The sequence below is a fragment of the Falco rusticolus genome, chromosome 6, assembly GCF_015220075.1.
Source record: "Falco rusticolus isolate bFalRus1 chromosome 6, bFalRus1.pri, whole genome shotgun sequence".
In the NCBI taxonomy this organism is placed as follows: Eukaryota; Metazoa; Chordata; class Aves; order Falconiformes; family Falconidae; genus Falco; species Falco rusticolus.
In genome coordinates this window covers 19,388,736-19,412,590 of record NC_051192.1, presented here as the reverse complement: position 1 = coordinate 19,412,590, position 23,855 = coordinate 19,388,736, and the positions used below count along the sequence as shown (strand labels likewise).

General features: G+C 48.5%; 1 long non-coding RNA gene across 2 annotated transcripts; it reads left to right on the top strand.

The window, feature by feature from the left end:
• The first annotated feature begins 668 nt into the window (after positions 1–668).
• On the top strand, positions 669–3,321 carry LOC119150561. Of its 2 annotated transcripts, none has more exons than XR_005105122.1 (2): positions 669–1,263; positions 1,598–3,321. It is a non-coding gene; the product is annotated as an uncharacterized LOC119150561 (long non-coding RNA). The 2 variants fall into 2 exon arrangements; XR_005105121.1 differs by having other exon boundaries at positions 1,593–3,321.
• Positions 3,322–23,855: the final 20,534 nt, after the last annotated feature.

Below are 23,855 nucleotides of genomic sequence, written 5' to 3'. Positions count from 1 at the left end.
TCTGCGGACAACACCCGGAGCATCTCTGCGGGAGAGGGGCTGGGGGCGAGGGCTGCAGCCGCCTTGTTTTCGGCGCACGGAGTCAGCAGCTGTGATTTTTTTTTTTTTTTTTTTTTTTGGCTGAATAATCCTTTACGGGGAGGGGGTGTGCGGGGAAAGGGGGGGGGGGGGGGGAGAGGCTGGGGGAGGAGGGAGGGAAAGTGGATCAACATCACCGAAGGAGGACAGCGAGCAAGATTAGGGCTGGCTAATGATAAATGAGAAGGCGCCGCTGACAGCTCCTCTCTCCGCGCAGTGCCCTCCCGGCTGCTCCGCGCTGCGCGCTCCCTCCGCACCCCTCCGGCCGCCTGCTCCGCTCCCCGCCGCCGGCCTGGCTTGATCCACACCCCCCCCCTTCCTTCTTTTTTTTTTTATATATATATTTTTATATATATATATATACATACATATCATTTTCACCTCTCCTCCGCATAGCGCGGGGGGGGGGAATTCCCTCCCTCAAGCATCTTCCGCGGGATTACGCGCCTGGCCGCGCTGCTGCACCGGCTGCCGGACGGAGGGACCACGGCGGGGCTGCCGCAGGGGGTATTTCCTTCGCTCCTCTTGTTGTTTGGGGGGGGGAGGGGGGGGTGTTGGGGTTGGGGTCGGGCCGGGAAGGGAAGGGGGGGAGGGCGGCATGACACCCCTCAGCATCGCCGGGGGGGGAGGGGGGGTGCAATGGGGGCTGCGCACCCCCCCTTCCGCGCCCTTTCTTCCCCCCTCGGAGGGCTGGGGCGGGGGGGGAGTGCCAGGGCGGTTTAGCCGTGAGCTCTGCCCGTCACCCCCCGCCGTGGTACCCGGGTGACCTTTCAAATCAAAGCCCGGCTCGTACCTACCAAGGTGCATTGGCCAGCAAGGGCTGGGGAGGGGGGGGGGTGTGATGGGGAGGGGGGGTGATGCACCCGGGCTCTCCCCCTCCCTCTGCCTTTCCCCCTCCCTCCCTCCCTCCCTCGCTGCTCCCTCCCTCTCTCTCTGCTGCATTTTGCATGAGCTATCTAGGTCATTAGCATTTTAGCGTATGCAAGACTTGACAAAGCTGATGAGAAGCCAGATGGGCCCCTCTCCTCTTTTTTTTGCACCACTTGGGATCTGAGCGAAAGGATTGACTGCAGCAGGCGAACGGGGGAAGGTTTATTGCGCTCCTCCAGACCCCCCTTTATAGCAGCGCGGCGGGGCTCGGGGCAGGCGGCAGAGCGGGCAGCGGCGGGCACGGACGGCGGGCAGGTAACGGGGCAGCGCCGCCCCCGCCGCCCCTTCCCGGGGCAGCACCCCACAGCCTTGGCTTTATTTTATTTTACAGAATTTTTTTTCCGACCGTGGGGGCGGTGGGGGGGTGGTTGGGTTTTATCCTCCCCCTCCCCCCCCCCCCCCCCCCGCCCATCGGGCAGGGCGCGCCGAGCCCTCCGCGGGGCGCGGAGAACAAAGGCTGGGCTCCGCGGGGGCGGTGGGCAGCGCGGCCCCTCTCCCACCTCCTCTCCTTCCCACCTCCTTTTTTTTAAAAAAAAATTAATAATTTCCCCCTCTTCTTATATACATTTTCTTTTCCTCCCGAGGAAAGGCCCCTCTCTCCGTGTTCACAGCGGACCTTGATTTAAATGTCCATACAATTAAGGCACGCGGTGAATGCCAAGAACGAGGCTGACCAGCATCGAGGCCGGAGGCTGCTCCGCGGCTCTCCGCACCCGCGGAACCCCCTTACCCACCCCCCAGCTCGGCCGCGGGGCGCGCAGGCAGCGCTGCGCACCGGCGCAGGTGGCACCCGCAGCGCGGGGAGGGGGGCGGAGAGGGGTGGGATGGGGGGGAAGACGACACGGCACCTTTTGAGGGGGTCTCCGGGAAAAAAAAGGGGAGGGGGGGGTCCCTGCGCGCACAGGCAGCCGGGGAATGAAACCTGGAGCTGTCACTCGGGGGTGACCGCGGGCGGGCCCCGCGGGGGACGCGGCTGCTGCCCCCGCGACTGCGCCGGTGCCGCCGCTTTGTGCTTTGCCTTTTCTCTCTCCTTTTCTCCGCAGAGGGCTGCGTTTTCCCCTGCTAAAGCAAGGGCATGTCTTGGGGTCACCGGGGCTCACGCTGCTCCCCCGGCAGGGGGGAGGCTGGGGCAAAGCCGCTTTTTTCTTTATTTTTTTAAACTGTATTGTTATATTATTTTTTTTCCGGTGGCTGTTTGTTTGTCTTTCCCCTCCACCCACCCTCTCCTTTAATCCTTATAATTTCAATCAAAAGTGCCGGGGAGAAGAAGGGGGGAAGCCCTGTGTCTGCAGGGCGAGGCCGGGCGTAAATCTCTTGGAGGGATAAACATGTCATTTGTTCCCTTTGTATGGTAATGCTGTCCCCCCCCAGCTGCCCCCCCCCCCCCCCCCCCCCCCCCCCAGCAGCTGCCCTGACCATACATCCTCCCTACAAAAGATCCCAATTACCCATCGGCTGCCTCATTATACTCCTTACACAGCCCCGGCGAGAGGCGTGTGTGCGCAAGAAGCCGAGGGGAGGGAGGGGGAAGGAAAGGAGGGGGGAACCAGCACCTGAATTATTCAGAAAATAAAATAAAATTCAAAAAAATGGAAGCCCGAGGCGGCGGGAGGGGAGAGTGATGGAAGGATGCTGCAACCCCGCGGCCTAATGCAGAGCGGGTGCCCCTGCAGAGCTGCCTGCAGCGCAGGGGCTGCTCCGCCACCACCCCACTGGTTTATATTTTCCCCTCCTTTTTCACGCTTTTATTTTTCTTTAGTTTTTTTCTCTCCACCTTTTTAACCAGAGAGGTGCCTGGGACCCCACCACTACCCCCTGCCCATCTCCCTGCTGGGGCCCTTCAAGCCCCTGCCGCTCTCCCACCGCTTCTCCTCCCTTCCCTTCTCTTTGCAGCTGGAGGCCAACCTGCCCTGCATCCCTTCATCCCTGTGGCCGGCCCAGTGACTGTCCCAGTGCTCCCAGCAGGTGCCTTGCACCGGGCAAGGACAGGCCTTACTGGAGCAGACGGTCCCCCATCCCGCAGGGTGGCTGCAGAGCTGTGCCAAGGCGGGGGGGGCCTTTGATGACAGCATGGGGGGGGTCCATCTCTCTTTGCAGCTCTGCGCACAGACCCTCACCTATGGGACTGTGCCTGCGGGAGCACTGACAGCAGCTCGGGTTCCCTGGGACGTCTCTTTGCACCCCACACCCGGGGTGCTGCAGGTATTTCAGGGCAGCCCTCCCTGGGCTTTCAATCCCGGCAGGTGCAGATGCTGCAAGGAGCCTGCCGGGTCGTGCAGTGCCAATAAAGCTCTTTCGCTGCGGGCTCCCGCATCCTCTCCTTTGTTCGTGGAGATTTCTCACCCGTCCCTTTACAGTGGCGAAGGCAGGACCCCCTCCCCCCCAAAGGACCCACACTCAGCACCAGGTGGGCAATGAATATTAAAATCCACCCCAAAATAAAAACCTCAGCCTTTCAGTTTGGCAGCCCACGGTCGCCTGTTCAACCCTGGGCAGGTGCCTCCACATCCTGGACCTCCAGGAGAATCTGAACTGCCAGAGGGCTCCTGTTTAATGAATAAAAGGGGGAAAGAGGAAGAGGTTTGGGGTCCCTTCTATCTGGGATCACCTCCACCCCCACAGGCAGATCCCTGCCCTGCTGCACTACACTCCGAGCATCCCTCTGCAGCACACGGCCCTCACCTAGACAGCCAGCAAAACAGCTTTTCCATTAACGAGCTGCAGCATGGGAGAGAGAAATAAGATCTAAATAACCCCAAATAAATAAACATCCCATTTATTGCTTGCGGAATGGCTGGGATGAAGAGACGCCATCACCTCACACCCAAAGGCAGGAGGCCTGGTACCCTGCTGAGGCCCGGCTGCCTCCCTTGGGCTCAGCTCAGGGGGATGGAGAGGAGGGGGCAGGAGGCTCTTATTAATACTAATCCCAAGAAATATTGCTATGCCCTGAATAAATCAGGCTGGGGGTTTCTCAAAGACCTTTGCCCCCTTGAGATGAGCTGCAGCACAGCCCCTCCTCTTCTGGGTGGACACTTTGGGTAGGGAAATAGTGCAGGGGGAGGGGGGGTGGACAGATGCGTTTGATTTTTTTGCTGAGGGATGGAGGAGGAGGTGGCACAATTTTATTCCAAGCACGTCAGCTCCCCATCACCACCACCCTGTCCCCTCCTTCCTCCCTCCACCCACAGTCCGATGTAAACATAACGGCTAGAAACCTGCCAGGCTCCATCCCCAGTTGGATTATAGGGGGGGAATTAAGCAGCTTGTGTGAACGTTTGATTAACAGACATGCCCCCAAATAACCTTCAGGCGTCTGGCCTCAAGGTCATGCACTGGAAGGAGCTGGCGGGGCTGGGGAGAGGGACCCTCAGGTACCCACGATGAGAGGAGAGGAAAGGGATAGATGGATGGAGCAGAGAAGCGGGGCACACAGATCCTTCCATCTGCAATTTTATGCCATTTTTATTTCTCTCTGCCCACGCCCACCCCCTGACCAATTCACTCACCACTGCAGCACTAGTTTGACTCAAGATGCTCTGGCTCCAGTGGAGAGGTGTAAAGGAAGATGTGGGAAATTCCTCTATTTCCCTCCTTACCTGGCTCTCTCTTGAGTCCCAGCCCCATCTAGCTCTGCTGTTCACCATGAAGGACAGTGGTCTCAGTGCAGAAAGGTTTTTTCCTCCACATCCCCACAGCATCCAGCTCCTTTTTTCAGTTTATTTTTATACCACATGCCTCCTTGAACCGCAAACCAACATATATCCTAGCAGCAGCAGTCAAAGTGGGTGTTTTATTGGGAAATCTAATCAGAATTCAAGGGGAAAATCCTTTCTTAATGTCTTGGCTAAGCAACGAGCTCAATTAAATTGCTTAGACCATAAAAAGGACCAAGAATCCCATATTTATTTTCCTCTCTGCTCTTCCTGGACAGCACCATCATCCTCACACACCACTCCACCATCTTCAAAGCCCCAACAAGCCTCAATGACACAGGACTCGCATGTTATTCCCTGACCCCCACACTTCCCCGCCTCCCCCCAGCAACAGAGTCACAAATCATCTCAAACGCTCTAAATTTAGACCACCAGTGAGACCACAAACAGGGATTTCAGTGACATCACTGCTGGAAATTACGAGGTCAAATAGGAAAGCTGAACGTGGCGCCCTGAGGAGCAGGGATGGTGCTTTCATGATGCTCCCACACTCCAAGGCCATCCCGCTTCTCCTATTAAGACATCTCAAAGCAGCCCCTCAAAATATATTTTCCCCATCACCCAAAATGCCCAGAATTGGACCAGTAATTAGATTACATCCAATCAGGAGCTATGCTCAAAGACCGTGGGGACTCAACAGATCAGCGCTGCCGAGATGCTCGGTGTGACCGGGTTTGCTCCAAGCCTGCGGGCAATGAGAAACCAAACGAGCAAAGCCGACGAGCTTTGCCCAGTGCAGAGGCTGGGAGGAGAGGCCACTCACATCTCCTGCCACCCCGGAGCTGGAAGGCAGGCCCAGAGTTTGCTGCACGGCTGGTGATGATGGAAGATACGCCGTTACCATGGCACTTGCACAGTTGTGCACGCATACAGTCCAAAGTTGTGCTGTGATTATGGGGTGGTGATGCTACTAGGGTATCCCAGTACCTATAGCACTTTCTGCTTGCTTTGCTCTGCATCCAAGGGTCACAGCAGAAAAAACACTGCACGTAGGGGAAAGGGAGCCAGGGCTGAGTCCCAAGGTGGGAATGGGGCTGCTCTGAAGTGAGAGGTCCCATATCCCCGAAGATGAGTAAAGAAGAGGGATCCCCGTGGCTCCTGTTGCACTGTAGCTGAAGGAGCAGATCCTGACCTCCTCAACAAGACCAGATGAGTTGGAGGGCAAGAGTTTGCTAGGAGGAGCTCAGAGGGTGCAGAGTGCCCAGAAATTATCTGGACCCTCATCCAAAGGTTTAGCAGTGACATGATACCCAGTGAAATCACAGTTCTTGAATTGCTAGCTGTGCAAGGAAAGATTGAAATGGTATCAGTCACTCATGTGAACTTATACATCGTGATACAGAAATACACCTATACTGACCCCAGTAACCTTGGTCCATAAAATGTCCATCCTACCGTGCAGTGTAAGCATCCTGACTATGGTCCATGAACCTGTCCCAGCAATATAAGTCACATTAGCAGGACCCCAGACCCTTCCTGCCTTGCAGTGAGGTACACTTTCCAAGCAAGAAGGCTGCAACAGGGGGTGTTTTGGGACTGTTTCAGCCAGAGTGCAGGACAGCGAGAGGATAAAATGCCCTGTGGGTGGTCACTGCAGGTGGTCAGCAGCACAACCTCTCCCCACACCCAAGGCAAGCTCTGAGCAGCCTGGCTAGAGGAATTATCCCTCTCTTGCTGTGTCCTGAGGGTATTTAGGGAGCTGGGGACAGGCCGAAGGCTCATTGGAGGACACTCCTATCCCTTGTGGTATTTGAGCAGAGTGCGGTCCTCAGCAAGCGTTTTCCAAGTGTCCCAACCTCTCTTCATTAGGTTAGGGAGGTAGGGGAGCTGCAGAGGTGGGATTCACCCTACCAGATCTCAGCTGCCCAAAGGTCCTCTCATGCCTGTGAATCCCACTGTGTGAACATCCGTTGCCGATGGACAGCCATCCCTCATCCCTGGAACAAACCACACTCTGGAGACGCTGGTCTCTCTGCCCAGCCAGGAAGCAGGCCAGCAGGCCAGTGGAGACTATCCACGTGCCTTTCAGTTGAAATGAAGAGAGATGTCCCCTATACCCAGACTGTGAATATGAAAACAGTATCAGCAAGTAATAGAGGCCAAGGGGCCTAGCTCTGCCAAGATCATAGAATCATGAAATGGTAGAACAGTTTGCGTTGGAAGGGACATTTAAATGCCATCTAGTCCAACCCCCCTGCCATGGGCAGAGACATCTTCAACTAGACCAGGCTGCTCAGAGTCCCGTCCGACCTGGCCTTGAATATTTCCAGGAATGGAGCATCTCCTACCTCTCTGGGCAACCTGTGCCAGTGACTCACCACCCTCGTGATAAAAAATATCTTCCTTATATCTACTCTGTCACCCCTCCTTTAGTTTAAAACTATACCTGTTATTCCCGCAGACCCTGCTAAAAAGTCTGTTCCCATCTTTCTTATAAGCCCCCTTTAGGTACTGGAAGGCTGCAACAAGGTCTCCCCAGAGCCTTCTCCTCCCCAGGCTGAGCCACCCCAGCTCTCCCAGCCTGTCCCCACAGCAGAGCTGCTCCAGCCCCTGAGCATCTCCCTGGCCTCCTCTGGCCCCGCTCCAGCAGCTCCATGTCTCTCCTGTGCTGGGGACCCCAGAGCCGGACGCAGCGCTGCAGGGGGGTCTCACCAGAGTGAAGGGGGCAGAATCACATTCCTTGACCTGCTGGCCATGCTGCTTGTGATGCAGCCCAGGATATGGTTGGCTTTCTGTGCTGCGAGCACATGTTGCCGGCTCATGTCCAGCTTTTTATCCACCAGTACCCCCAAGTCCTCCACAGGGCTGATTTCAATCCCTTCGTCCCCCAGCCTGTACTGATACCACGGGTTGCCCTGACCCAGGCGCAGGACCTTGCACTTGGCCTTGTTGATCCTCATGATCCACATGGACCCACTTCATGAGCTTGCCCAGGTCCCTCCAAATGGCATCCTGTCCCTCAGGTGTGTCAGCCACACCACTCAGCTTGGTGTCATCCACAGACTTGCTGATGGCAAAGATTAAATGTTCCTGGCACAAATTACTGCTGGGGGGAGCATAACCTCTTGTAAAGTCCTGTGACATCCAAAAGAGGCTGACATGATGCTTTTTGGCACTGCTGCTCACAGCACCTACCTCCTTTGGTGGTCAGTAACCCTTTGCTGCCTTCTCACTTGTTCTGTGGCTTTCAACAACACAAAAAGGCTGGGAAATGCTGCCATTGCCCTTTGCGTTTCATGTTCACCTTGCCCCAGAGGGACAAATGAAAAATAAACCACCAAGCCAATCACCCCTTCTGCATCAGTTCCTCCTACAGGCACAAAATACGACATGGTGGGACAGACAGAGGAGGTTGGAGATGGAGAGACAGCAGCTATCAACATCTAAATCTGATATAAGTTGCTTTGGCCACAGCAGCGTTGTGAGGATTTCTCCATTGCCAATACACACAGTGGCAATTTTATGAATGCTTGCTTATTTGTATGGAGACTTTTTATTATAAACCAAGATGGGCTGAAGTGTTTCCATGTGGTACCAGCTGTAGAGATGAGCTAATGCAAAGCTCAGTCATTTCCCTGCTAACACGGGTCTTCCTCTGCAGGCATAGTCACACCGATAATGTCTTATATGGGGAAAGACAAAAGTAATGCGTATGCATGTGTAATTTTCAATGTCAATGTGTTCAACTATCAGTTGGAATCATAAAAGTTATTTCATTTATTACAATCATACATAAAGCCTCTTAGAGCTGCAGACTTGGAATAGGCAATTATACCCATAGGTTAATAACATACAGCGATTTGACTGACAACTGGAATTAGATTTAAACACGGCAGAGTGGCATGCTAAAGGCACTTTATTAAAACTGTGGCTGGGGATTTGTTCAAAATACCAGTTGCATACCTTTCCTGGTAAAATATTTATAGATAGTGCCATATCATGGCCTATTATATTGTGTTTTCTTCTCCTTTCCCCTGCTATGAGTTCTGCTGTATAGCAAGGAATTTAGCTGGTCAGATTTTCCTGGAGAGAAGGCAAATGCTCTGGGTTGTTCAATATAGGGGGAGGGGATGGGCTGTGATACGCAGTGGGAAGGGGCCATATAGCAGTGATTATACCTACAAGGTACCTGAATTTACCTCTCCATCCTCTCTCTGTATACACTCCCCAGTGCAGCAGCATCTTAACACTGCACTCATTAGCACAGTTAACAACCCCTCTAGCCCAGATAAAACCAGGATTCAGTTACCAATACAGTCAGTAACATAAACGTTGTTTGATTCAGTTGATACTCTGAGTTTTTCTTATCCTGTTACCAGAAAAGTTTGCTCTTGTGAGGTTAGTTTACTGTGGGGATGGATTGCCTGCAGTTGGAGTGGGATCTTTGCTCCTGGGAGGTTTTAATACCAGGCTAGAAAAATGTGTACCATGAATAACAGAAGAAAACAATTCATCCTGCCTTGGGACAAGGGGATGGGTTAGAGCCCAGTATTTCCCACCATTCTTGGAAAAAACACTAAATTAGTTTTAAAAATAGCTAAGCACCAGCAAGGATTCTGGGGCTGGACCAAGTGACATCCAAAGGTCTTGTTCCAACCTACATTGGTCCAAGAATCCAGCTAACCTGTCAATTAGGATTAAAATCCCAAAGGTTCTCGCTGTACCATTGCTATCACTTGCAGCCAATGGAAAAGGCAGGTTACATCTGAAAGGCCCATAAAATTAACTCTTAGTTCCCTTTTCTTGCTTTCTTGCCTCGTTTGCATGACGTTGAATGTACCTATGTAATAGGGGCTGGCTTGCAGCATAGTCCAAACCAGTAGCCATCTATGGCCCAGGGGTTAAAACCCACTGATCCAGATGCGCTGTATTTGATTTAAGGATTTATTTTTAAAATTAGCAAGACCAAAATCAGCAGAAAGAAAAGGGCAATACTGTCTCTGGAGAGGAAAAAGGGACAGTCCTTGGTTTTAATCCACTGAAGTCAGATGGTGCAAGTAGACCCCCAAGCTGGTGGCCAAATCTAGCAAAGTACAAGGAGGATTACAGGTGTGTTTAACAGAGGAAAAAAATTTCACCCAGGACATCACTGGCAAGAGTATATAGCCCAGATCTCTGGACTCCCATTCTTCTAGAATAAAACCTAATGGTGTAAAACCAGAGTTCAATCAAAAATATTTTCCTTAGTTTCATGGAAGGGGAAGCTAGAGGTGCACTCTGCCAAAAAAGGACCTTGAATCCACCCCTCCATCATCACTCCCTGCCTGGCTGAGCAGTGCAGTCCAGACCAGCAGCCATCCATGGGCCAAGGGTCCCCAGGGGTCCCTGGTCCCCAGGATGAGGAATAGGCTCCAGCAAAGCTCTAACTTCAGACGTTAGTACTAGTAGTCAGTCTGTAGCTCTGAACTACAGACCTCTCCTACCAACCTGAGGACCCACCCCTAATTTGAAGACCCTTATTGCCCAACAATTAAAAAAAAGTGAAGCCTGAGAGCACCACCTACAAAAAGATCGTCCTTGCGCTCCTTATGCATTAAATGTGAAGGCTCAGAGCCTTCCTGTCATGCCACAGCTGGCAAAAGAGCAAGTGTCTGGGCTGGGATTACCCAGTGATGATCCTGATGCTACAACCTTTCCCCAAAGATCAGCCTGTTGAGCCACTCCCCACAGGGTCAGCAGTGCCCACGGCAGAGGTGGCACTGTCCCTACACACACAAACGCCTGCACACACTTTCTCAGCAGCTTTTTCTGGCAGATTTACCGGTGCCAACAGCAGCTTTGGAGGAAAAAGTGCCAAGAGATGATTAACCAGAGGCATGTAGGGGGGTGCATGGTGGGCACCAGCTCAATCCCAGGGTGACTCGCTTTGTTAAAATGCCCATGGGAGAAGCAACCTCCTTTTTTTTTTATGCTTTGAAAATTTACAATATTTTTTGTCGTATTCTCCCTCCTATCACTGATAAAACTCATCCTGGCACATCTTCAGCCCAGGATCAGCTTTTAAAGCATGGCAGAGAAGACCTCTGTGATTTAAAACAAACATCCAGTCCTTGGCCGTAGCCCAGTCTGAATTCAGGGAAGTATCTAAATGTTTCAAGGCAAGGGAAGGGGGTGCACATGTGAAACCCACTGGTGGGTGACAGGAAGGATCAGGGCCTGACAGGGCTCGATTTAGCCCAGCTAGTGTTTTCCCTCTCATCTCAGGCCCAGGCAGACAAAACACTGTGCATGGTTTACCACCCTTTCAAAGAGATTCTTGTGACAGGGCAGTTGCATAGCCAGCTCATGTAATCTCACCATGCATCTCATTTTTTGAAGGTATAAATATATGTAGGAATACATATACATACATATATGTTGTTTTTCTTAAAGCCCCAGGCCCTAGAAGCAGATCATTTTTTAAAAACCTCAATTTTCAAAAGGTTTGATGGGATGAGTTGAGTTTACTCTAGCAGCTAAAAAACCAGAAGGCAAATTCAAAGCACGTTAGACAGAGTACTAAAAATATGAGCAAGAACTTTGAGCCAGTTTTGTGATCTGGGGGTTTCTGGCTGTGATTTCTGGTTGTTTGGGGTTGGAGATAATGGAACTGAGAGCGGAGGGCAGCATGGTTCTATTTCAGGATCAATATCAGGGTAGAGCAAATGGTGTGTTTATCTGCTAGCACACACAAGCCTTAAAAGGTCTAATTGTGTCCTGCCTTACACTAATGCAGCTCTGTGGCACCACCAGTGAGTACCAGGGTAGCCAAAATGTGCTCATTTTCCAGTCGTCCCCTGGATTTTGTTGAGCATCCTGTCTATCCTGGGCACGCCCCATCATGCACAGTGTGTTTGATGGGTTATTGCAAGGATGCCCGAATGTGCACACTCATCTCACTCATGCCCTCACTCATGCCACGGAGTAAAAGGGACCTACATGTTCTTGTAGGAGTTCCCGCTAGGAAATAAGGCCCATATACAAGATCTTAATTTGGGGGAGACTTCAAGGACATACCCAGACCAGCAGAGATATCCAGGAGCAGCTATTGCATGAGAAGCTGAGATTTCCAGGGAGACCCAGCCCAGCTCCACAGACACAAAACCACAATTGTCATCTGTGATGAACAACAGAGAGGGGAACATACAGGAAACAGCAATTAAACCATTAAAGTCTTGGGCAGCTTCCCAGTGACCGGCAGCCCTTAGCTATATAAATATCTCACATGGCATAAAAGGAGCTATTCTCTACCCATTATATACCCACAATGACCTTCAAGAGGGACAAGAGAGTAGGGATTGTCACTGGGCACACCAAACTGGCATCTTCTACTCCACCTGAGGAGTGACACATCTAGAAGGGGGTTTGGTTCCCTTTGGATGAGGATCTTCTGTTCTCCTCTAGCAGCTCTTGGTGGTCCCAGTGCAAGTTAAGATTATCCTATGGCGTAATTACTGCCCAGATCTGCTGCCTATAAATACCTGGATGCAGCGTAGGGATAAAATCTGCCTGTCAATGCAGCTAACATTGGGTGGTACCAGCATTCCTGGTGATGGGGAGCAGGAAGGAAGGCAATGGGGTTCCTCTGTGAGTGTAAGAATGTGGCAAATGTGCTGTTATTGACATATTTCAGTGTTAAGACAGAGCTTTTTATAGTTAATCTGAATTTTTTATATTCAGGTTTTGTATCACACCCCAAACACCTTGAGCCTCAACTCACTCCAACCTGGAGCAGATACTGTAACACCCGCTATAATGTACAGCACCATATATATCCATCCATGTGCCAACACATAAGGAAACATTAGCAAAGGCAGAGAGAAATCGTGGCTCCCATTCCTCTGTTACCTCTGCAATGTGCAGTGGCCAAGGTGTTCTCCTGCAGTCTCAGAGACACCTCCAGAGGCTCTGCAAGGACAGGGTCATGCTGTGTGTGCAACCTCAAAGCCCCAGGTCGTGGATTCAAGGGATAATCTCTGCTTCTCTGGTTTGCTTTTTTGAAAGTTTCCAGTCACCATCACAGCAGGGAAAGGCTGGGAGATGCCACAGAGGCTCCACAAGCAGCAGCAGGAGGGAGAGCAGAAGAAACTCCTTTTCATACAGAGAGTAAAAAACAGCCAACAGGGAGAGGGGCAGCGCAGGCATGGGACTGTTCCCAAAAGACAATTGGGATGCAGCTACCCTGTTAGGAGGGGAGAGAGTTTTACAACCTCCTCCTGGCACTGGTTAGTTTATTGGTTAATAACTAGTACAGATGTAGCTTTAGGAGAGCTGGCACCAGGCACATGGGCTTTGCCCTACCTGCTCTGTGTGAACCAGAGGTACCCAGAGCACATAAGTTTGGCTTGTTTTGAACCTAATTTTTTCCTTGATGCTAAATAGAGATATTTCACATAAGAAACAACAGGGAGGCAATTTTTTTTTTTAATCTATGTGTTCCCTGCAGCAACAGACACTTGAGCACAGCTTTGTGCCAGTGCCTGAGAGTCAGCAATAACTAGGAAATTGTCCAGTTTATTTTAATAGTCAAGCTGAGTGAGATGCAAAAGAACTTGATGAGTGTTGAAAAATTTGCTCAGTAGTTACAGTTGTCCTTTAACTAGCCAGAGGAACAGCCCTGAGACCAATATTGGAACTGAAATAATCCAGGGAAGATCCATGATCATAAAAGACAACTACAACTAAAGTTTTCAGTAGTCAGAAATCATTCTTGGCATTTATCAGCCGGGCCACATGTTCTGCTTGTTGGGAGAGCTGTTTTGTGGACAGATACCAAGGCTGATTGCTCCATTCAATCTGGATGGGTTTTGTTAAAACCATCAGCAGAAGGTTTAGCAGTGTTTACACGTAAATAGTCATCCTCAGTTGCCGTCTCTCCTTTGAGGGGTCTGGATCTATGACTCTCCAAGATGAGTGATATGGCATGCACCTCTCCGGGACCATTCAGGTATCAGCAGACCCAGGCAGTCTTACCAAGGAGTGTCCAATGTGCTATTCTGGTTGCACCCAAACCAGGAGGAGATGCTACCCTGCACCCCTGCATTGGCCCTGTCTTCCCAGCCTTTACATAACACCTGGCCAGAAAAACCTTACTATGCACTGTTGATACCAGATTTAGTTGTTTATTCCTAAGAATGGCTGCACGTAGAGTTATGTTGGCTGAGCTCCATAGTGGTGAAGTAGAGATGGTGATGCGAGTCCTGCTTGTTGGATGGCAGCACTTTTCCCTTCCCACCAGCGATGGAGTCTTACACTGCAATTCCTCCTGCTGCAAAGAGGGATGCTGCAGCAAACAGCGTGTCTGCAGGATGATGAAACACAGAGGAACTGTAATAAGATTTAAAATAAAGCCAGCTTTTACCCTGGCATGTCTGGTCTGGATGAATCCAAAATATTAGTAGTACAAAACCCACGTGAAGGAGAAGTGCCCTTGACCAGATGTGCGGCAAGTCCCAGACAGGAAGCCTGACGCAGCTCTTCCCATTCACACCCCTCTCTGTCAGTTCAGAAGGACAAATCCTGCATTGCAAAGAGCCCATCTAAAACAAGGAACAGAAAGAATGGCATCAGCGTGGCCAAACCCAATGCAACACATCCAGGGCACTGCACAAATGGTGTGTGTGCTATGGGTCTGGCTTCCCAGCCCGCAGGAACCACGGACCTCTGGCAGACAATCTGATTTTGGCACTGTTGTCCATTCCTGAGCAGAAATTAGCTGAAACGTGCAGCGCATCTCTCAACATTTCGGTGCGGCAGCCACTAGAGGGAGGGTTCAGTGCTGTACAGCTGCAGGCTCAGTCCAAGAGCGGGACTCGGAAAATCCCTGCAGCCCTTGGAAAGGAGGAACCACTTGAAACTCTGCACGAAAAAAGGCAGGAGGCTTGCAAAGAAGGACTCATACAAGCAATGCACAAAGGAAGCGGTACCAAAATGCTTATATGGTTCACCATCACGCTGTCTCAGAAATCTATCCCTTTGTCAAATATTCACGCATACCTTTGCAGAAAGCAATACCATTGTAACAACACCAAGAGACTGCATTGCTGGAAGGAGGCCGTAGAAGGAAAAAAACAAGCAAATTTTTTCAAAACAGAGAAACACAGTAACAATTTTCTAGTTTTAAAGCAAGCTGCCATAAATATCTATGACTACATCCCTGTAGTCAAGCTTTTTACTTTCTATAGAAAAACAAGTAAGGTCAACCACATCTTTGGGATGCTAAAGCTGAATGGGCATATGATGGACCTTACTAACATCTCAGCTAAGTCACTCCTGAGGTCTCTCTGCCCATGAGAATCACCCACGCTGGAAGCTTTGCAGGCAACCAACCAAGGTGCTCCCTTCTCTAGCACCCACCCTGTCCCTGACTGGCCTGCCCCATGCACTCTCCATCACTTCACATGACTCATAAGAAAGATGGGGACAAACTTTTCAGCAGGGCCTGCCTATAGTGATAGCACGACTTAATGGTTTTAAACTAAAAGAAGGGAGATTCAGACTAAAAAGGAAGCCATTTTTTACCATGAAGGTCATGAAACACTGGCACAGGCTGCCCAGAGAGGTGGGAGATGCCCCATCCCTGGAAACATTCAAGGCTAGGTTGGACGGGCTTCTGAGCAGCCTGGTCTGGTGGAAAGTATCCCTGAAGGGGGGTTGGACTAGATGTCTTTAAAGGTTCCTTCCAACTCAAACTATTCTATGATTCTATGATCATGCAACACCTGAGTGCCAGCAGAGAGCTGGACCTACAAATGCCCCATATTGCTCATGCTGATGAAAATCCACACCATCCCCAAATGACCCACTGTGAGCCAAAGCAGAGGTGTATCGTATAAAGGTGAGGTCTGTCCATCTTCTATCTTGAACACCAGTGTGTTTCCACAAAGTTGTGGACAATCCTGGGGTTGCTTTTGGCTTTGAGGGAAGGAAGGATGGGGCTTTTGCAGGTGCAATAGCTGATGCAGGACAAAATGGTACCCAAGCATCCACGCCACAGTATCCTTGTGGTGGTGATGATGCTGGTTGCTAGATGGATTGAGGTTGCTTAGCAACTTCTTAGCGCTCAAGAGGGAATGTAGGAGCGGGGCTGGCATAGGGGCAGTGCTGTCTACCCAAGGGGTTGGGAAGAACAGGAGCACCAGTGCCACTGTTGTTTGTGGAACCATACACCAGCTTCCCCCAGAGCATCTAAGACCTTGCTCCCAAAAGGCTCCTGACACTGCAGCCAGTCTTGCAGGATGACCTGATGCCCAAAAGCCCGTGAGGAAACGTGCTGCTCTGCTTCAGCACCTGCATCCAGTGATGCTCCAGCATGGGAGCTCAGCTACCCAGCTGGTCCCCAGCACACCAGCTCTGGGACACATATGCCATGAGGGTGCAATCCAAGGTCAGGCAAGAAATTAGGTCCTGGAACACCCCCAGGAGCAGTGTAACAGGGAAGGAAGCGGAGCTCCAGGTGGAGAGTCCTGGCTGGGAAGCAATGCTGGCAGTTCCAGTGCCAGAGCATTGTTTATCCCAGATAAACAAGCACATCTGAGAGGGAATCTACTAAGTCACTTACAGCCACTCTAAAAACCAAGTCTCTAAAACTGTCCAGCTAACACAAATCTAAACTTTCTAAAGTTAGTCCTATAGAACTGTGCTGCATAACCTCCTGTTGCAAGTGCTCTCAGGACACAGGCTGGAGAAAACTTTCAATGCAACCTGAACAGTTAAAAACATGCCTGTCTCCATGTCCAAGGAAATGCTCAACCGTGAATGTTGTCTGCTCCTCCGAGTCCTCCATAGCCTGGGTTTTTCCACTTTTGTGTGAGTACTGAAAATCCACCCCTTCTTCCCTGCCATGAAGAAGGTGTCTCACTTTCCCTACACACTGAAGTCTGTACATGGAAATCATCTCCAGCCTGGGAAGCAGGATCGTATGCAGGCACTGTGTTCTTCTGCTCTTCCCTAGACACCAGTTACCACCATGCTTGGAGGCAGGATCCTGGGCTAGATGGACCTCCAGCCTGCTCCAGGACAGTCATTCCTGGAATGTAAGAGATCTACCCTTGTCTAGGGATAAACTCCTTGCCAGAGTGAGAAGCAACTTCTCTATGGGCTACTACTGCTCTTTTTACCTACATTTTAACATCATATATACATCATTCTAAAGCTGCAAAGGCTTTAAACCATGCAGTCCTCTCACAGTACACTTTCTAATTTTTTTTTCACAATGTTTATGTGAATCTTCAGCATCTGTGCTTCTAATCCAGAACTAACGTGCGTTTTCTAACAGCATATGCAAATAAACTTATGCCACTTCAGACCAAAAGCCTACAGATTTCTTAAATATATTTACCTTCACAACATAAACCTCTGCTCTTTCTTGTTTTTTTTCTGTGCTACAATTTTTCAAATTTCTCCTGAAAGAGGAAGCTTTTTAATAGCACAGTAATACCCTACTCTCCATCACTTTACCCAATGTTTTGCAGATTCACTGTCAATCATTTGATACCCTGCTCTGCCAACAGCTTTCATTAGACTATTTTTCTGTCCTTTACCCTCCTGCCACCAAATTTGGTAAATACAATTTTCTTGTAGTATTATATTTGTTTGCAGTAAAATACCTGCAAAGACACAGTTGTTTGCAGTACATTTTAAGTAATTCAATATCACATTATTTAAGCATCACACTGACACTATCATCTTGTGCCTTTGTTCAGGGATGGGTTTTGGGTGGGAATGATTTTAAGCTGCAGGATAACGTCCCCGTGCATTTCAATTACATTAAGTCTTATGGGAAAATTTGTTTTCCTTTCCATCAAGCCACTAACCAGCATACTTTTCAGGACCACAGTCTCGCTGTTTAATGGAGCTCCTCTATACTAAATTTTTCTATCCTAAATTTTTATTTGTGGTATTTTTCTTTTCAAAATTTTTCCTTTGCTTTGCTCTTTCTACACTTACTTGTTGGGCTGCATTCTATTCATATTTTTTGCTTTCTATTTCCCTGAGTCCTGCTTCCTCTGCATATTATCCCTATCAGTGCAACAAGATTTTCAGCCTTTGAAGAGATACACCATTTCCTGAAACAATTCGCAGTTTATCTTTGCAAGTTTATCTTTACATCAGGTGCAGAAACACCAACACTAGGAAGGATTTCTCTAGCATATAGTCTGACACCTGTCCCTGTTCACCAGGATGAGTTTTTTCTTGGCAATGCTTGCACTACAGTTTCAAATAAAAGTTAATTTATACCCCAGCATCCAGGTCTTATGTAATAAGAATTCAGTTTGGATTCTTGGGCTGATTATATTCTGTATTCTCCAGGTTCTCATTTCTAGTTTTAAGGAATCACCTACTAGCTTTTAGTTGAGATTTTCAGCTCCAGCTCCCACTATGACCTCAGATTCCTTTAACCCTCCAAACCTGCATATTAATTTCACAGTCTCAAAACCCTTATCATGAACCTAATTTCTGACACAGAGTTGATCTCTCTTAGGGGTTTCACTTTTTCCAGATGTACATTCGGGTTGCATTTCTGCAGTACAACCTGGTCTTCATTTAAATGGAAGCTATGAAACAAATCCAATTCCTCAGACCTATAATTTTATTTTTTTTTTATAGTGGCAACATTTTTGCTTATCACCCATTTCAGAAGCACCATTTTCCCTCTGGAAAAGACAAGATTCTTGCTTGGACGTTCCCCCTCTGGGGGTTTTGACTGTGTCCATGCTGCTGTGAACTCCTGCTTGTCCTGTCCATTGAAGGGGGCAGAGCAAACCAGGACCCTCTGAGCTGCACACTGTCTTCAGAGCAGCCCGTGGGTATGATTCTCGGTTGGCTCTCTCCTTGTGAGGACATCAGGCAGGAAGAATAGGCCAGGCTTCTTCCTTACAGGGACCAAATAATCACTCTTAAAAGATCCCTTTGGCAAGGGCAGATGAGACTTGGACACAGTCTGAGCCTGAAAGCCCGCTCGAGAGGAAACTGGAATGAAGTTCACCTCCTTTGGAGCTCATGGAAATTCAGAAATACCAAACTGATTGCGTGAGCGCTTCCAGTCCAGGTTAGCCTAACACGTATTAGATGTTCATTAGCCAGTTCCTTGAACACAAGGAGCTGCATAAGTAAAAGGACTGCTTTAATGGTGTAACTGCATCTGTGCATCTATGCAGTTTTATTCGCACAGCCAGGAGAATGGGATAAAACCATAGTTCTGACTAACAAATCTATCTAAGCTTAGTAAAACTCCATGGTGTATACAGAATCCAACATAGCATCAGTTAACCAGGTGGGGGAAAAAACACTTGTACTTATTTTATAAGGTGCCTGAGCTTATGTGATTTCATGCAGTCGCAAGTTTTAGGGCCAAAATCTTTGCTTTTGTCATTCTCAAAATTTTTAATGGCAGCCAGCAGGTGGATAACACTACTAAAGGACAGCACAGATGGTGTTAAAACCATGAGTAAAAGAACCTACTTGCTTTCAAACTCATCAGAAAGCGCAATCAAAAATTTTTTTTGAGGAAAAGTAATAAGAAACCTGTCCCAGGGGATGAACTGTAGAGGTCCTCAGAGCTAAAATGGACTTATGGGTTTCCCTGGATGCACATGCATGAACAAAATGTTGGTTATAGGGTGGAGAAGGAGCTGTGACTGAAGGACGTGACAGTGGCATACCTGGGAGCTTCTGCACTGAGAAAGAATCTGAAGGGAGTTTGGGCAGTGATAAAAAGCCCTACACAGTGCCTTTATCTAGTTGCTCATCCTGATGGAAGCACCCTACAAAATCTCAAAGCTTGTTTAACAGTTTAACATTCATGTGCATCCTTAGGAAACATCTGACATACTGGTTCTATACAAATAACCATAGCAGTACTGTACAGATGACTTACTTGGTTTCCCAGTGGGTGTGTAAGTAAATTAGCAAAAATAAATGTCATGCAGCTATGACTTATTCTATTTCTAAAGGGCCTGTTTTCCCTCTGCATTTTTGTTTGTTTAATGAATTCTTAATTAAATTCTGTTTTCTAGCATTTGAACTGACATGATGACAAATGATAAAGTTGTTTAGAATTCAAATCTTCCCTGATTTCTCATTGTTGCAAAGGAATAGATAACAGTAATCTGGGCTATACAAGCTTGCCTTCCCCTAGTTGGATGTGTCTATAACATCAGCTAAGCAGAACCTCTCATGTTCGAAGAAAACTACTGATCTGATGACTTCGCATCACTATTTTGAGATGATTGCACACAAAAAACAATGTATGGGCTCCCCCTTCTGCCTGAGAACATCAGTGCATGAAGAAGAAGGGCCAGGATGACTTCCTGAAGTGCCGTGTGCTGACGGTTGCTGTAAAATGTCTGGGGCGTTGCATTGAGCGTGTCTGAGAAGCAGGACCAACCTGTTCCCAGAGCTACACGCTCCTTTGTTCATCATAGAATCATGGAATGGTTTAGGTTGGAAGGGACCTTAAAGACCACCCAGTCCCACCCCGCGCCGCGGGCGGGGACCCCTTCCACCAGCCCAGGCTGCCCCCAGCCCCGTCCAGCCTGGCCTTGAGCACTGCCAGGGATGGGGCACCCACAGCTGCTCTGGGCAGCCTGGGCCAGCGCCTCGCCGCCCTTACAGGGAAGAATTGCTTTCCTTCTATCAGTGCTGCCAGGGTAGGGGCAAAGCAGCTCCACTGATTTCTGCAACACTTGGGAAGATGGCAGTGGAGAACATTGCAGATCTTCAAACCTACACATAGAAAAGGGCCACCAGGTTGTTTGGAGTGGGACTTGTTTCCCTTTACCAAACTATGTTAGGTCATCTAAGTCTTCACTAGGCAGCTCAACCCTCTCTATCCCCCCCAGAGACAGACCAGCACCAGCTGGTAATTTATCCCATGTATCTTTGACACCTATTTTAGGAAAGGAAATCTTTCTTCCAGGTACTTTTCTCTTTCTCTCTCCCAACTTCAAAGACAGGGTAGATAACTAATGTCAGTTGGATGCTATATTTTTTGGAGCTGAAGTGAGAAAGGTGCTCTCCAGTTCTTATCCAAGCCTTCAGCAAGTTTCAGAGCACCCCTGCAGAAAAAAAACATGGAGAGGGAAGCAAACGATCTCATCTATTTAAAATACAGTTTAGATCATGAGAGCAGAATGATCTGAAGACGAGAAGGAAAATCAAAACTGACTCAAACTGGAGATAAAGCACCAGTATCTTTAGTTATGGAAAGGACTGAAGATTTAGGGAATAAATCAATGTGTAAATTCAAGGTTTATGTAGAGCAGAGGGGTTGGAGAGTTCAGTGGTCTCTCCTGGCTCTAGGATGTATCACTAAAGGCAAATTCAGATATGGGATAAATCCAGGTGTGCCCTGGCAAGTCTAGAAGCAACCACTCCGGTATTTCTGGTTCTACTGTGAACTAATGAAAGTGTGCTCCTTTGTGCAGGTTAATTTGTTAGGCTAATTCATGCGAAAATTCAACTTGTAGGTGTCTATTTTAATCCAAGTACTGCCCTCAAGTATGTGTACATCATCACCCATGAACTCAGATGACTTATGGGGAGAGAGAGTAAGGGCAGCAGAGCAGTCGAAAACCAGTGAAGAAAGGGATGTGCAAAGCTGTAAGCAGAAGACCTCACATGGAAGGCAGTGGGAAAAGATCCCACTAACCTCTTGGTAAGCAAGACAGCTTTCCCTCATTTTTTTTAATACTGACCATTCATTATTTGACCGTAGCCTAGCAGTGACAACACTGAGAGCACAGACAGTGAAATGTTTAACATTACATGAGAACTCAAATAATTTGAGGCAGTGAAGGTTGACTGCATCTGGCAAAGCCCTGAGCACATCATTTTGATGGGAGTTCCCAAACACAACTGTCATGAAACATCTGTATCAGCCTTAGGACTTGTTAACTGGTTGATTCTTCCTGGTGCTTTACATTTTGATGCCTTTATTTGGCTTTTCATTATTTTAATTTCACAAGGGAGAGAAAAAACCAGAAAACTCAGAGAACTGAGGTTCTGTACTGAATCTGAGCAAACATCTCTGTATGACCTTAGGGCTGTGTATTTCTGAGATAAAGCTTCTGAAAACTCATGTGTTGCTACATTTTCACCAGTAACAACACTTCATGAAGGGAAAAGAGAGATGGAGGCAGAGAAGGGAATGGTTAAGAAGAAAAAGTCTGTCATAGAAGAACCTGGAGGACATTTTCATTCTGGAGCCGCTTTGTTTAGATGCAATGTTTTTATCCAATATTTGCTGAATAGTAGGAGCAATATTGTAGCTGTGAAGCTGTTTGGCTATGGAAGAGCCTCTTAAAAGACATCTCCTCCAGGCAAGCGATAGGCCATATGCTGTACAAGCAACGCTGCACAAGACGGATGTCTCTGCAAAGAGACGGCCTTTGAGCTGAGGGGCTGTGGAAGAGCTGGCTTGGTCCTTCTGGCAGCTACGCACCACCCCTGGCTTCTCTGGCTGTGATGGCTTCATGCTGTGCAACAACCTCTCCTCCATGCCTTTGCTCATGATAACGTGGTTCCTGCCTTTTTGAAAACTCAGAAAAACTATTGACACAAAAAATATGCTCCTTCCCATCCTAGTTATTCTCATTCAGGAGAGACATTCTCAAATTTTAAGAGAAAATATTTTTGTGTTTTCTTACTTTTGCAGCCATCCACGAATGAGAGACCAGAGTACATTGACCTGTCACTGCAACAATCCTCCTCTGCTCCCTGTTTTCAATTAAAAACAGCACCAGCAAGCTCCTAAATCCGGGTATCAGCAGCACCAGTGAAGTGGAGGTCTGGAAGCACAGCCAGCAGCAAGGTCCAAGTATCAGAGCTGGGCTTCCTTTTCCCTCTAAGTTGAACCGAAATGCTTAGACCCAGACGCCAGCCTGAGCTCTCTCTACATAATCCATTGAGATGGGGGTAGATACCTTAGGGAACGGCTAGTATCAAGGCTCACCCAGACAGAAATACCATGGGGACTTTTGATTTAGGAGCCAAACTGATTTGTTTGTTCAATGGGCACATTTCCAGTGGAGGCCCTTGACACCAGCTTTTAGCAGTACGCTGCCAACACTTGACATTTATTAAAGTTACAGCTCAGTGAGTGATATAATTACCTGGGCATTTCCATTTTAACGTTTAGTAAGGCCAAATTAAAGTCCAAATAAAGTATATTTTCCACCAAAGATTACTAGTTTACTTTTTCTAACACTTTCCTTGAGGTAGTTAAACATTCATAACATCCATCAGTAATGACTTAACTGCAAGTATTAGGGTTATATCCACAGTAGTCATCAAAAATATCATTTCATACCTTTTGTCGTGCAATATTTAGTGTCTGATAAGCAATACCTAGCAGGCACAAAGCAAAAAAGGAGCCCCCTAGTATTTGCCTCTCTCTGATAGCCTGTGCTAATGAGTTTGTTGCCATTATAGAGGAAACATGGTGAAAAGAAAGCCCATCTCATGTCCTAATGAGCACAAGCCCCAAGCCTAGACAAACTCTGGGAAGGGCCACATAAGGGTTGCAGCAGGATCAGTGGAAATCCTCTGCCCAAATTCAGGGTGACAAGACAACATCTGTGCCTCCATGCTTGGCCACAGCATTTTAGGAGCCATGAGAGGGTTGCCAGCATCGCTTTGCTCTCCCAGTTTCACCCCAAAGAGCTGGTCCAGGGGAATCAGTGCCACCAGGTGATGGGTGCTCATGCTGTGAGGGGGTAGAAGTACTTCCCTGTCCCCAGCTCTTTCTTTAAAAGCAGCAGGAGAAAATCAGTAAATAAGGACAGGAAAGGGGAACATTACAATTAGACCTGATTTCGTTTAGCTCGTTAGCCACCGGGTGTCACTCTTGTCTATAGACTCAGAAAGGAATTTCTGGTAGCTGTTCTAACTCTCATCAGTAAATTCTGCAGCTCCCAGCAGTGACAGAATCATCCTCATTTATCACAATTTCCCACGTTCCAATATCAAATCACCAACTCATTAAATCTGGGGGTATCTGGAGCTGGCATTTTAGCCTGCAGCGCTATTTGCTAAACATAGGCAAAACACATTAAATTTTATTAGTAGTAGCGTAAATGCATCTGGCAAATTTAGATACGGATTCGGATTAGGCGCTCGGCCAGTGTCTGGCGGTTCTGCATCACTAGGACA